Source organism: Malania oleifera, chromosome 4 (assembly GCF_029873635.1).
Source record: "Malania oleifera isolate guangnan ecotype guangnan chromosome 4, ASM2987363v1, whole genome shotgun sequence".
In the NCBI taxonomy this organism is placed as follows: domain Eukaryota; kingdom Viridiplantae; phylum Streptophyta; class Magnoliopsida; order Santalales; family Ximeniaceae; genus Malania; species Malania oleifera.
Window position 1 is genome coordinate 92,065,527 of NC_080420.1, and position 16,624 is coordinate 92,082,150.

Below are 16,624 nucleotides of genomic sequence, written 5' to 3' on the forward strand. Positions count from 1 at the left end.
TGTATCCATGTTGAGAAGGTACATGCCGGATCCATCACATATGATTAGTTACCAATCCTTAGAGATTGGGGATGCTTTGGCATTTAGGGAGATACCCATTCAGATTCTGTACCAAAACGTTCAGAAGCTACGTACCAAGGAGATACCGTTAATAAAAGTGTTGTGGTGGAATCATGCGGTTGAGGAGACTTCTTAGGAACTGGAGACAGAAATACGTCGAAAATATCCACATTTGTTCTGAGGGTAATGTGTACAGGTACGGATTAGGTAAGTGTGTGATGTATTTGTTGTATCTATTTAGAGTGTTAATGTGTGGTTAGTCTCTAGGAGGGTTTTTGTGATATTGTGAACTTCCGAGACACTATGTATGTAACCATGATATTCCTCCGCCATAAGTGAGGGTATGTAATAAATTTGGGATGGCGCTGTTATATAGGTGGCTGCCGACTCTTTCTAGAGTCGGGTATATGTTTTGGTATGTGGATGAGTTATCTAGTGAGAGATTACAAATTTCGAGGACTAAATTTTTGTAAGGAGGGGAGGTCGTAAGAACCCGACCTGAGAATTTTGAATTAAATAAATAAGAAAATGGAAAATCGATAGGGCTCGTCGATGAGGCTCCTTTTCTCGTCGACGAAATTCATAGATTCATCGACAAGTGGACGACGAGAGATTTCGGGATTATGAAATCTCAGGCTCATCAACGAGGCCAACTCCGTCGTTGACGGACTCCCTTCTTATGCTTATCGATGAGAATGCTGTCTCTTCGACGAGTCTGGCAGGGTCAAAGGGGTTATAAATATCTATTCATTTCTTAATTGCTAAGTAAACTAAGATTCTCTCTCTCTCTCTCTCTCTCTCTCTCTCTCTCTCTATATATATATATATATATATATAGAATTCAAAGGGGACACTGTCTCTCTAAGCTTTCGAACTGTCTATTACCCGAATCAACAATCCGACATTACCATGTGGATCAGTAGGTGAATCTCTACATTTATAGCGGATCAAAATTTCATTTTGAGGATTTTTGGGTTTTAATCCAAAATCGAGGTAAGAGTCCGATTTTGTTTCTAATTCGGTAGATCTATAGTAGTTGTGAATACATTAAAGTATTGTTCTTCAATTTTTAGGTTTTGGGGATCTCGTGTTGTCGTTTTGGAACGATTAGTTTCATGTTTTGATTTTTGGGCAAAGGTAAGGGCTTTCTGTTTATATCAGTTGTTTTTGAAATTTGAATCTGTAAAACTGTAGCTTACAATTCTATGGATGTTTTGGTTACTTATTTGGAAAAATTTATCGGGTGAAATTACAAGATTTTTGGTTTCAGATATCATCTTCATTTATGTTGGAAAACTTTATATTGGTATAAACTGTGATATAGAGATGACCGTACCTTTGATTGTTTTAAATTGTATTTCTAGAATACTTGATATGTGATTGTGTATTTACCCAAATAAGCATAGAATAAGATAATGAATTTGAGTGATGTATTTTGTGGAAAAGCGTGTCGATTAACTGTCGTAGTCTGTATGTATTTGAAATGATATATAGGGAACATGAGTTCCAAAATGTTCTAGGTTTTGTGAAAATGCCAAGTCGGGATAATACCGATGGGGATATATCAAAACAGGTCGAATTAAAATGTCATAGGCTGAGATATTGAACCAAATCAAATCAAGATCATAGGCTTTGATGTCTGGCTTTTGCAGAAGAGTGCGTAATGCCACTAGATCGGCTGATTTTTACCGAAGGATATGAAAACACCATATCTGCACCGGTTCAACGCTGGGGGGGCTTATGCTATGCCAGGTTACCGAGGGCACCAACTTTTTCTGAAGGGTGTGAAATACCATCAGACAGTCCAACTTTTTCCAAAGGGTATGAAATACCACCAGACAGTCTAGCTTAGGCCGAAGGGTATGACGACACCAAATTGTATTACTTTGTATCGTATGTATACTGGAACTATATTTGTGAAAATATTGGTATTGTGAAACGTATGTTTGCAGTTGAAATAACACTTATATATCCACACACTGATATAACCTATTTCTCCCTTACTGAGAGGTTTCTCACCCCTATCATACAAATATTTTTCAGGTCCTTCGAGTAGCCAACACCAATGTCCTAGCGATTCAGGAGCGTGGTGGTTGGTTAGCTATGTAGAGGTACTTATGTAAGTACTAGTCCTTTACCGGGTTTTCATTTTGGGTTATGTAGACACCCAAGGTGTGTTATGTATTTTGGGGAACTAAATCCTATTTTGTGTAGACTCTAATATGATTTTATAAATGTATTGGGTTGAAATTTTCACTGCGTATATATTGTGTATGCGATGATGGATAGGGTATACGTGAACCCTACGAGGTTGGACCCTTATATTGTGTAGTATCATGCATGTTGTATGATACAAAGACAGGTTAGGTTACTAAATCAAACCCTAGGGCCCATTTCCAAGTTTGGGGCATGACACTTCTTCTAGGCCAAAAGGCCAAAAGAAGCACAAAAAAAAAAAAAGGTTCAGAAACCACAGGGAGCTCCTTCAATAGTACGTGGGCTACATAATGGAGTGAAAAAGCCTGAGGGCAAGTGTTTTCTCTACAAGCAGCCAGGGCACTGAAAATAACAATATCCAGTTTATCTCGCCAAACAGAACAACAAAGGTATATCTTATTCACTATTAGTTGAAACATATTTAGCGGTGATATCTACCAGTAGCTGGTGTGTAGATACGGGAGACACTAATTATATTTTCAATCCTTTGTAGGGGTTCTAGAAAACCCACCAACTAAGTGATGGGGAGATTTACGTATTTTTGGTAGATGGCACGAGAGTGTCAGTAGTTGTAGTAAGAGATATTCGCATTTCTTTTGGTAGAGATAAGATTTTAATATTGAAAGACTCTCTTTATGTACCTTCCATTAGAAGGAATTTGATCTCACTTTCCAAGTTGGTTGATCACAGATATTCCATTTATTTTAATAAATCAGTTGTTATTAAGTTAAATAAATGTTTTACCTATATTGGTACTTTGGATGATCTTTATATTATTAATCATGTTTCTCCTATAGTGCAACTAAATGAATTGAATAACACTGATAAACTACCATGTGTGAGAAAGAAACCTTCTGAATTGAACCAAACTTATCTTTGGCACCTATGCCTAGGTCATATTAATCTGAGACAGATTTCAAGGCTGGTTTAGAATGGACCATTAGGTTCATTAGAAGTGGAGGCACTACCAGTCTATGAATCCTGCTTAGAAGGTAAGATGGCCAAGTGGCCTTTTTCAGTCAAGGGCTATAAAGCAAAAGAGGCATTAGATCTGGTTCACTTTGATTTGTGTGGCCCCATGAATATCTAGGCTAGAGATGGCTTTGAGTATTTCGTTACTTTCATTGATGAGTACTCAAAGTATGGGTATATTTATTTGATGCGTCGTAAGTCTAAATGCTTTGAGAAATTCAAGGTATTTATGGCAGAAACGGAGAAGCATCTGGGTAAATGTATCAAGACACTACAATCTGATTGTGGTGGCGAGTACCTCTTAGGAGAATTTGTGGATTACTTATCAGAGGAGGGAATTGAATCCTAGTTGTCTGCACCTAGTATGCCACAAAAAAATGGTGTAGCAAAAAGAAGGAATAGGACTCTTATGGACATGGTCAAATCTATGATGAGTTGTTCAGATTTGCCTAATTCTTTTTGGGGACGCGCACTAGAAACAACAGCCTATATTCTAAACTTGGTCCCATCTAAGTCAGTACCTACTACACCCATAAAATTGTGGACTGGGCGCAAACCTAGTCTACGACATATTCGGATATGGGGTAGTCCAGCACACGTGCTAAAAGGGAAAACAGATAAGTTGGAATCAAGAAAAGATGTCTATTTATTTGTTAGATACCCTAGAGGAACGAAAGGTGGTTATATTATTGTCCTAAGGATCAGAAGGTTATTGTTAGCACCAATGCTCAATTCTTAGAAGAGGACTATGTAATGAACCACAAACCCAGAAGTAGGATTGTTTTAGAAGAGTTAAGAGGAGATATACCAACTATACTATTAGTGCAAGAAGAACCACCACAAAATAGAGTTATTGACATCCCATTACCTCGCCGTAGTGGGAAGAATGTTGTAACTCGAGCTAAGTCTAACCCATCACGTGCAGCTGCCATAAATACGCCGATTGTACAACCAGGGCTGAATGATGGTGCACAAGGATCAAGATCAACACAGAAAAACGTGCCTCATCGTAGTGGTAGGGTTGTACACTAGCCTGATCAGTATATGTTCTTGGGAGAGTCTTATGACAGGATCCCTGATGAACTAGATACCAAACCCGACAACTACTGTGAAGCACTTCAAGATAAAGATGTAGAACTCTGGCAAAAGACTATGAAAACATAGATGGAGCTCATGTAGTCTAATCAAATATGGGATTTTGTAGAGCCACCGAAAGGGATAAAACCCATCGGATGCAAGTGGATCTATAATAAGGAGAGAGGAACAAACGAGAGGGTGGAAACCTTCAAGGCTAGGCTTGTTGCAAAAGGGTTTACTCAGAAAAAAGGAATTGATTATGAGGAAACTTTCTTGTCGATAGCCATGCTAAAATCTATCCAAATTCTCTTATCCATTGCAGCCCATTTCGATTATGAAATTTGGCAAATGGGTGTCAAGACAACTTTCCTTAATGGGAGTCTTGATGAGTGCATCTATATGGTGCAATCAGATGGTTTTGCAGTAATAGAACAACAACACATGTTGTGCAAGCTTAATTAAGAAGTCCATTTATGGACTTAAGTAGGCATCTAGGTCTTGAAACATCCGTTTTGATCAAGCCATTAAATTTTATGGTTTTGATCAATCCCTGAAGAGTCATGTGTATACAAAAAGCATGATGGAAACGTGGTGGTATTCTTGGTGCTATATATGGATGATATCTTACTCATTGGAAATGATGTGGGGGTATTATCTTTGTTTAAGGTATAGTTATCTAGATAGATCGACATGAAGAACTTAGGAGAAGCCGGTCACATCCTTGCGATCAAGCTTGTGCAAGATCAGGATAAGGATTCTAGAAAATCAACCTCGAGAAATGTGTTTACCTTAGGAGGTGAAGCCATTAGTTGGAGGAGTATCAAGCAATCATGTGTTGCTGATTCCACTATGGAGGCTAAATATGTGGCAGCCTTTGAGGCAGCCTAGGAGGCCATTTGGCTTAGGAACTTTCTATTGGATCTAGGAGTGGTGCCTTCAATACAATCACCTATTACACTTTATTTTGATAATAGCGGGGTGGTTGCTAACTCAAAGGAACCCAGGACCCACAAGAGGGAAAAACACATCGAGCATAAGTATCACTTGATACGAGATATCATGCAAAGAGGTGATGTGATGGTGACCTAGATTGCATTGGCAAGCAACCTGGCAGACCCGTTTACAAAGAGCTTACCAGCTAGGACTTTTGATAGTTATATAGAGGGAATGGGAGTGAGATGTATGACAGCAAGACTTTGAGTCTAAGTGGGAGATTGTTAGGGATTTATACTGAAAGATATGCTTTAGGTAATTGGTTTTAGTATTTATTAATACCTTCAGTTATTCCATTTTAATGAAAATTTTAGTGAGCAATGTTTGCCTAACATTATTTAATGATTATGCATATGTGTCTTTTATTCTATATAGTAGGTGTGTAGAGTACGACTTATACATAGAAGATTAAATCATCAATTTTTATAGAATATAAGTTTATTGTTCACAGCCTTAAAAGAAATTGGACACACCATTGGTAGGACTGTAGCACAAGGTTTTAATAAGTCTATCTTAACCATTGGGAATGGTACAGTTCCAACTCCTTGTGCTAGTACACTTTGTGTGCATTGAACAGAATCATCTTGGGGTAATTGTTTTTATACTGACTATATAAAATAATTAATACCTTATGGTTATTATGAGTACTTATGTTCTTAATCCTGATATGATTATTAGACACATGCATATAGTGTTTATTACTTTGATTCATGAAAGAGTGAGATTCTTTATGAGTCAAAAAACTCAGTGAGTTGGGTGATGACATTATGTGTATGGTGAACATTAATTATTAATGGAATCCATGTCCCGGTATTGGGATTGATGATGTCCCCTTGAGGAAGCTTATAAGTTTTGATTGTGTCAAACCCTGTAGGTGGATTTTGAATCCGACACATCAAATAAGTTAAGTGGAAGTTCTCAGGGAATTAATATGTAAATTAATTAAATTGTTAGTAATTTAATTTATTAGATGGGTATCTGTAATCTTTTCGTGGGGAGTTAAATAAGCATTTAATAATAGGAGCTTGAAATTTAATTTCAAATATGATAGGGAGTGAAATTATAATTATTTAGTGATATGAATTAATTATCATAATTAAGGATGAATTTGGGTCAGATTAGAAATTATAATTAACAATACTTGTTGTGATTGTTGATATAAAACAAAGTATTAAAATTGAAATAATTTTAAAAATCCAATTCACCCCCCCCCCCTTTCTTGAGAAGCTATCCTAATTTTAATTGGTATCAAGGCCTAGTTATAGCAAATTCCTAACAAGAAGCTATAAAAATATCTAAATAGCAAACGTAGGAGTAGCTCCTTTTGGAGAGGGTCAATCCTCAACTCGTCCACCAATCTTTTGTGGACACAACTACACCTTTTGAAAAAAGAGAATGCAAATCTACATCCAACACATGGATTGGAAAGCATGGGAAGTAGTCATGGATGGAGACCTTATTCCCACTAAAATAGTTTATGGAAAACAAATTCCAAAAGAGAAAAAGGATATGATTGATTCAGATTATAAAATGCTTCAAGTAAATTCAAGTGCTATAAATGATCTATATTGTGCTTTAGACGCTAATGAATTTAATAGGGTCATAACTTATAAGACGGCAAAATAAATATGGGACAAATTAGAAGTTACATATGAAGGAACTATTGATGTTAGGGACAATAAGATAGACATGTTAACAAGCGAATATGAAGCATTCAAGATGAATCAAGATGAAACCATATCAAGTATGTACACAAAATTCACCCACATAATAAATTCCTTAAGTGCCTTAGGAAAAACTTATACTACCTATGAAATTATTAGGAAAATTATAAGAGGCCTTCCCTCCATATGGGAACCAAAGGCTACAGCAATTACCGAAGGAAGAAACTTTAAGACCACCTCCTTAGATGAACTCATAGGTTCACTCCTTACCTATGAAATGGCTCTAAAAGAAAGAAATCCTGAACCAAAGCATAAGAAATCTATTACACTAAAAACATCAAGCCACAGCTCAAGTGAAGAAGAAAGTGAAATAAGTGACTTAGATCAAGATGAATTAGCATTCATCACTAAGAGATTAGGAAAGTTTTATAGAAGGAATAAAATATTTCCTAGAAAGTTCAACAAAAGGAAAACTAAAAAAGGAGAATCAAGTAGAAAAGAAAATAAAAGCAAAAATGAACCTCTTATATGCTATCACTGTAAGAAACCAGGGCATATCAAATCGGACTGCCTATTGCTCAAGAAAGACAAGAAGAAAAAGAAGGAAGCTATGAAGGCTGCTTGGGATGACTCAAGCTCCTGCGAAATGGAAAATGAATCAAGTGGACAAGAGATGGCAAACATATGCTTCATGGCCAATCATGAAGAGGTAAATTCCTACTACTCTTCAACAAAATCTTGCAATGAATCCTGTGATGAGTCATGTGATAGTATGCCCTCATACAAGGAATTACAAGCTGAATTGTTTTCCCTACATAAAAGATTCATAAAAATTTCCAAAATAAATATAACCTTGAAGGATCGAAATAAAGAACTATTGAAGCAACTTGAATCATTCAAAACCATTGAAAAAGAAAAAAACTCTTGTATTGAGAAGTTGGAGGAGGAAGTAAGTAAAGTAACTCAATAATTAGGCAAAACTCATAAACAAAACTTGAATAAAAAGGATTTAGAAGTGAATGAACTTAAGAAGTTAGTAGAGGATAAAGAAAAAACTATATATAACTTTACAAAAGGTAAAGATAATTTTGAAAAGATGATTGGACAACAAAGGCTACATGGGAATAAAGAATGAATAGGTTATAATGGTAAAACAAATAAAAAGAATAACAAATTATACATGGGATACTACGTCAAGGAAGCCAAGCACTATGCTAGCACTTCCTTAGACAACAAACATGAACACACTACTTGCTATATATGCAAGACTAAAGGTCACGTAATGTTTGATTGCCCACTAAAAAGGAAGCATGTTAAAGTACAAGTAGAATGGAAATTTAATAATGGAACTAACAACAAAACAAAGAAAGTTAAAAGGATTTGGGTTCAAAATACTAACACAATGAATCATCCATTGTAGGACAACATCATCAACGGACAAGTGGTACTTGGACAGCGGGTGTTCAAGACACATCACCGGCGATAAGACCAAGTTTACCTCTCTAAAACAAAAGGATGGAGGATATGTCACCTTCGGCGATAATGCCAAAGGTAAGATCATTGGCATCGGGAGAATAGGTAAAGAACCTTCTATTACTATTGATAATGTGTTATTAGTAGAAGGACTAAAACACAATCTTTTAAGCATTAGCCAATTGAGTGGCAAAAGGGTTTGAAATAACTTTTAAGAAAGAAAAATGTGTTATCCAAAATTCCAAAGGAAATAAAATCTTGTTTATAGTTCATAGGATAAATAATGTTTATTGTATAAACCTTGAGAATCTAATGAATCAAAACGTAACTTGTTTGGCAGCCATGAATGAAATAAGTTGGTTATGGCATTGAAAATTAGGACATACTAGCATGGACCTATTATCCAAATTATCAAAGAAAAATCTCAAGCTTTAAAAAGAAAAAGTATATATCTACTAAAAGACCCCTAGAACTATTACACCTAGACTTATTTGGTCCAACTAGAACCTTAAGCTTAGGAGGAAAACAATATGCTTTTGTAATAGTGGATGATTATTCAAGATTCACTTGGGTATTATTCCTAGCAAATAAAGATGAAGCTTGTGACATGCTAATCACCTTATGTAAGAAATTACAAAATGAAAATGGCTATAATGTAACAAGTTTTAGAAGTGATCAAAGTAGGGAGTTTAGAAACAAAAAGGTTGAAAAATTTTGTAATGAATATGGAATAAATCATAATTTCTCAGCACCTAGAACTCCACAACAAAATGGAGTTGTAGAAAGAAAAAATAGAACCCTACAAAAAAAAATGGCAAGAACAATGATAAACGAAAATAACCTACCTAAATACTTTTGAGCTGAAACTGTAAATACAGCATGTTATATTGTAAATAGGGTGTCTATAAGATCAAGTATAGACAAAACACCGTATGAACTATGGAAAGGTAGAAAACCTAATATCTCCTACTTTCATGTATTTGGATGCAAATATTTTATCCTTAACACTAAAGATGATTTAGGAAAGTTTGATGCAAAATCTGATGAAGGTATCTTTTTAGGCTACTCTACAAATAGCAAACCTATAGGGTTTATAATAGAATAACTCTTACTATCGTTGAATCAATACATATAACATTTGATAAGTCAAAAAATTATGAAAATAAAATTAAGATTGATGAAAAAGAAGATATTCCACAAAAAGAAGAAGATCTTGAAATAAAAGAAGAAAATAATAATGAAACTTCAAATGAAAACATTGTAAAAAATCTAGAACTACCTAAAGAATGGAGATATGCTAAAAGTCATCCAAAAGAACAAATTCTTGGAGAAACTTCAAAAGAAATAACCACTCGAGCTTCATTGAAAAATATTTGCAACCATTATACCTTTTTATCTCAAGATGAACCCAAGAATATTGAAGAAGTCTTAAAAGATGACTCTTGGATTATAGCTATGCAAGAGGAACTAAATCAATTTGAAAGAAGTCAAGTGTGGGAACTTATACCAAAACCCAAAGACAAATCAATCATAGGAACTAAATAGGTGTTTAGAAATAAAAAGGATGAAAATGGGATAGTTATAAGAAATAAAGTTAGGCTAGTAGCACAAGGTTATAATCCAGAAGAAGGTATTGATTACGATGAAACCTTTGTTCCCGTAGCAAGAATGGAAGCAATTAGGATGCTCTTAGCTTATGCAACCTATAAGGACTTCAAATTATACCAAATTGACATAAAAAGTGCTTTCTTAAATGGATATATAAATGAAGAAGTAAATGTAAAACAACTTCCGGGTTTTGGAAAATTCAAAAAATCCTGATCATGTATTTAAGTTAATAAAAGCTTTATATGTATTGAAACAAGCTCTTAGAGCTTGATATGAAAGGCTAGGCAAGTTCCTAATTCAAAACAATTTTTCAAGAGGAAAAATAGATAACACTTTATTTATAAAAACCAAAAACAAAGACATGCTTGTAGTACAAATTTATGTTGATGATATTATTTTTGGAGCAACTCATGAGGATTTGTGTAATGAATTCATTAAGTCTATGCAAAAAGAGTTTGGGATGAGAATGATGGGAGAGTTAAATTACTTCCTAGGGTTACAAATCAAACAAGCAAAAAATGGAACTTTCATAAATCAAACTAAATATATTAAAGACATGTTAAAGAAGTTTGATATGGAAGGAAGTAAACCTATAAGAACTCCCATGATTACCTCAACTAGTCTTGACAAGGATGAAAAAGGGAAACAAGTAGATACCAAGCATTATCGAGGCATGATAGGAAGCTTACTTTATTTAATATCAAGTAGACCAGATATTATGTTTAGCGTATGTATGTGTGCTAGGTTCCAATCAACTCCTAAGGAATCACACCTATCAGCAGTTAAAAGAATTCTTAGATATCTACTAGGCACACTTGAATTAGGTTTATGGTATCCAAAGGGAACTGAATTTGAAATGATAAGCTATTGTGATGTAGACTTTGCTAAATGCAAGATAGATAGAAAAAGCACAAGTGGAACTTGTCATTTTCTAGGACACCTGGTCTTCAAAGAAACAAAACTCTATGGCATTATCCATAGCAGAAGCAGAATACATAGTAGCAGAAAGTTGTTGTGCCCAAACATTGTATATGAAACAACAACTAAAAGATTTCAAAATTCAATATCAAACTGTTCCAATAAAATGTGACAACACAAGTGCCATAAATATTTCAAAAAATCTGGTATCTCACTCAAGAACAAAACATATTGATATAAGACATCGCTTCTTGAGAAATAATGTGCAAAATGAAGACATAATGCTAGAATTTGAAAATACAAATGACCAATTAGCAAACATATTCACAAAACCACTCTCTAAAAAGCGATTCATATTCATTATATGAGAATTAGGAATGATGCATATTCGAGAAGCAAACTAAACAAATTTTCTGCTTGGCAGGCGACTGCCACCTAGGTGCCAGGCGACTACCAGGCTATTGACTTTAAAGTTTTTTTTATTGACAGACGCCTGCCTTATCCTAGCAGGCGACTGCCTCGTGGTGCGTAGGGTTTAAAACCCTGTTTTATGTCTTTTTAACTTCCATTAGGCGCCTGCTACTTCTCCTCTCTCTGTGAAAATCCTCTTTCCTACTCTTTTCCACACAAATTCTTCTTCTAAATCAGCCTGAAACCATGCATCAAACCTACCCTCCACATCAAATCACAAATAAAACCTAGGGTTCATCAGCCTTCCTCTTCAAAACAATCATGCCATGGATCAAATCGGTTGGTAGCTAGGGTTCCTCCTCCTTTACAAGGATCAACAATGATGAAGTAGAAAAGTGGTTAGTAACTCCTCATGCTAAGCAACTCGATAGGAATCAAATCGCTTCAACCGAACCCATTCGAGGTAAAATCCTTGATGTTACATTCTTCAATTCTGATTTTCCTGAAATCATGAATCTCTTTAAGGAGATTGGGTGGGAATGATTTATTACATATCAAGCAAAAGGGTACTATCCAAACGTGGTTCGGATTTTCTACGCTAACATGGAAAGGTTTGAAAATGGGATCAAAACAAATATTCTAGGGCAAAATATTCATCTTACTCCCATATCTTTGGGAAAAATCCTTTGAGTCAAGCCAGGAGATTTTGAGGTTCATATTGTTGAGAAACCATGGATAATGTCCCAAGGATTTACTCCGGAGGAGTTTTTAACTGATACACTTATCTCCTTTGGGCATCCACCTCTTTACAAACAGCTCCATCTTCAAGCTTTAATCCTGCACAAACATATCACGTATAATATCCTACCACGTTCCGACTCCCATGATCATATTTCCTTCTTAGATTGTTTCGTTATGTGGTGTATTCTTAAAGGTAAAAAGTTAGATCTTCCAAGTTTACTTCTCAAATGGATCATTATGAAAGTTGATGCCCCTCGTGTCATTCTACCATATGCTGGGATGTTAAATATGGTATTTGCTCATTTCAATGTTTTTACACCGTCATTTAACTTCACTAGCAAAATCCATTATGATATCTTTTCGCATACTATTCTTAAATAAATGGGATACAAGCACTCTTCTCAAGGGTGATTTCACAAGGGACATCGTCGCACCTCATCTGCACCACCACCTCAGCCTTCCATGCTAGCCTTTTCAATACATCTTGACCCAGAAACTCCTTCTTGATTCGTTCCATTTTTTAATCACTATATGACCTTCAGTGGTGGAATGCAATCTGGACTTGGTACACTTAGGGAGAAGGTTTCTACAGTGGAAACTCATTGTTCAAGCCTTGTTCAGTGTGTTGACAAGAGTGAGCAACATTTGGCTAGCTCTTCCAAAGGCAAATCTCAGATGAATATCAGCTCTGCTAGTGATGATGAATCTGGTGAACAATCTGGTGAACAAGAAGAAAAAAGAGATGAAAGTGGGTCTATGGAAGCTTCTGATTGATGTATTTCATTTATGTTCTATTTAACACTTTTGTCTATGTATTAGTATTTTTGAGTACTTCACCGGCTAGTATTTCTTTTGTGTTTGTAAGATCTACAAGTATTTTGTTCTACAACACTTCACTATGTTGTTTTTGTATCACTCTCTTTTCCTTTTTGATTGATGTCCAAAGGGGGAGAGAAGAGTGTTTGAGAGAAGGAAGTGCAAAAATGAAATATTCTATGGGCTTATAAGACTATGAATATGTATGAAATACCTTGTATGAATTCATTGCTTGTAAGAATATGAATATATATATATATATGGGTATGAATTCATTTTGCTAGTAACATGGTTTGTATAAATATTTTTGGTATATCATGCTTGTTGAAAGGGGGAGCCATGAGCATTATTTCTTATTATCATTTTTGCTCTCAATTTGTCATCATCAAAAAGGGAGAGATTGTTGTCCTAACAAGGCTTAAAAATCTTATTTTGATGATAACAAATCATGGTATGTTTAATATGGTTTATTTCAAGTGAAAGATTTTCAGGAAGAAGGCAAAGCTTAAAGATAGTGACAAAGCTTAGAGAGAGTTTAAAGTTCAAAAGGATGATAAAGTTTATGGAGAAAATACTATTCAAAAAGATCGAGAAAGAAGGATGATTAGAAACTCAAAGATGATAGAAGAACAAGGAATTACTTGAAGATCAAAAGAATATGTTTTTAAGGATGCTTTGTATGTAAATACTTCAAGTGAACTTCAAATATAAACTGAATTGAAGCTCTCATAAAATCAAAACAAACTTAGAAATAAAATTTTAGAAAAACCCTAAAGTATGTTTTTCAAATCAAAGAAAAGAAGGATTTAAAAATAAATTTTTTTTTAAGAAACAGAATGGCGAGGCGACTGCCTCAACTTGCTAGGCTACTGCCCAAATTAAATGAATATTTTCAAAGAGGTAGTAGGGTGTCAAGTGACTACCTGAGCATAGTCAGGTGCCTGGGTAGTCATGCTAGGCGACTGCCAATGTTCTGTGTTTTAAAATTTCACTATGGCAGGCAACTGCCAGGTTGTGGTAGGCGACTATCACTTGAACGTTGGTTTAAAAACTTCCAACGGGAAGAATTTTTAAATGGATTTTTGGGCTCTACTATTTTGAAATACTTGGGAATTACTTCAAGGAAACTTTGGGGGCAAGGAATTACTTTTTAAGCATCTATTAATAGCCCCAAACTTCAAAGGCTTATACACCAAGAAATTTTATAGCAATCAAAGTTCTCAAAAAGCTCTCAAACTCTCTTGTGTTCGTCCAACTTCAAATACCGAGTTGCCCCTGATTCAAACTCCGAAGTAAAGCTTTCAAAGTCTGAATCTTTCAATACTTGGAAGATATTTGGTGATCTAAAATCAGTATTGAGCTTCAATCCTTTTATATTTGATTTACTTTGAAGTATTCTTGTGTTGAATGTTGTACTAACTTACTCTGTTGTGAGAGTGTATCTTGTACACAAACCTTTTCTCTATTTTGGTTCTTGTTTACAAACGATTCAAGGTTGTAGAATCATTGGACCAAGCGAGGGAATATCGTTTGGAGAGATGGGCTCTAGCCTAAAGGAAGGAGTGATTGTAATCGGTGTTGTTCCACCCATCAACGGAACTGAACTAATGAATCCTTTGGTGGTTTGCCAAAGGCGAGGACGTAGGCTGGGTATAAGCCGAACCTCGTAAAACCTTGTGTCTCTCTCTTCTTCCTTACTCTTTATTTTTCAGCGAAACTTACAACCTGTGTGTATGCTTTAAATTGTTAAATTCTAAGTGTATGGTTGTTAAATAGACCGAAGGATGATTCATTTTGGCTTGATCAACATTGATTGCGGAAACCGAAAGGGACTACGTTGGTTGATCATCCTAACTTATTAATCTGAAAGTTTGTTTAAAAATTAAATACAAAGAAGAAATGTGAGTTTGGAATAACACAGGGCTTACATAAATTCAGTGTGCTTTACAATTTATTACAAAGCTATTGATACAAAGATCAAGATTTTGATTATCTTGTTGATTGGTTGTGGTTGAATTGATTTTGTATTTATTTGTTGTGATTGTTGATATAAAACAAAGTATTAAAATTGAAATAATTTTAAAAATCCAATTTACCCCCCCCCCCCCTTTTTGAGAAGCCATCCTAATTTCATGCATCTTGATCAAGCTACCTAAGAAGTCATCCATGAAACAAGTATCTTGTCATGCAAGGTAGAGTATATGGGATAGTCCCAAAGTAGGGAAGTTATGCTTCGGGAAATCTCAATTTAGATCAGTGAAATTGATGCACATACGTCATTTTTCGACTAGCCCCTTTATCAAAACCAAATTAGCTACCCAATCAAAGAATTTACCTCTTTGATAACTTGACTTCCAATAGTTTTTCGCTTATGTATCTATGTCTTAAATTTATATATATATATATATATATATATATATATATATGTATATATCTGTGTGTGTGTGTGTGTGTGTGTTACAGACCTCCTCTTATTTTACCAAACTCCATGTTAACCCAATGTGTGGTAACATTTGGATCAAATCCCAACATGCCATATGTCGCAGCTTAAACACAATGTGGAATTGTGGATATTCAAATAGTAGTTCAATAATGGAGCATTTCAATTTGGTTGACAATTCTCTTTTAGTCCTCACCTCCTTCCCTTTTTGCAGGTTGTCTCTCTCATGTAAATCTTATACTAGTGATTCTTCCACCTAGGCCTTCCCTTTTTAATGCCACTATATAATAATAACCAACCGCTACTTGGTCTCCTCTTAACTAACCATCCTATCACTAGTTAGGAACTATATCAAGAGATGGTACAAGGTTGTTATGACCAATAAATTTAATTAAGGTAATTAAACCTAGGATGACATGACATATTGAGGGCTCCTCCACCACGAAATGTCTAGAGTTGACAAAAAGTGTGTTAACGAGGGTCTCATTATCCACTAGAAACCTTCAAACTCTATTATCAAACTAATAACCATAGCGTCATCGTGGTACTTTATGTTCATATAAACTTAGGTATCAAATTATACCAATAGCAAAGTATATGACCAAGGTATATATGAAGTTGCTTCCTCAATCATTTAGGTTTATTTATGTGTTAACTTTGCTTGAATTCTATGATTAATAATCAATAAGCTTGATGTGGACTTGCAACTAAGCATTTTTAACTATGATATATTGCATATAATGGTTTTTTTCATATAAAGGAAAAAGATTTATTTGACACTACCTAATGTTTTAATTGCCGTTTCTTCAAAATTTCAACTATAGCATATTACACAAGTTTCATAATTGATTGGATAAACTATACACTATATATTAATTAGGGTAAAGGACACTAACCTCATCTGAAATTTGATAAAAGGATATAAACATCTCTTGAGATTTCAAAAATCTTACAAAACTTTCCTAAGTTTTGGCAAAAAGATGCAGATGTCCCTTGAGGTTTTAGAAGTCCTAGACTTACCCTAACATTTGACTTTTATGATAGTTATACCCCCTTCCTATGCTTGTCTTTTTACTAAATATAAAGATACGTTTATATCTTTTTATCAAATCTCAAGAGAGATCCACAAAATTATTGAAAACTTGGGAGAGGCACACGTCTTTTTGCCAAACCTCAAGAAAGTGTTTTTTGCCCTATAAATTATTTTTAAAAAATATATATCCCACAACAAGGA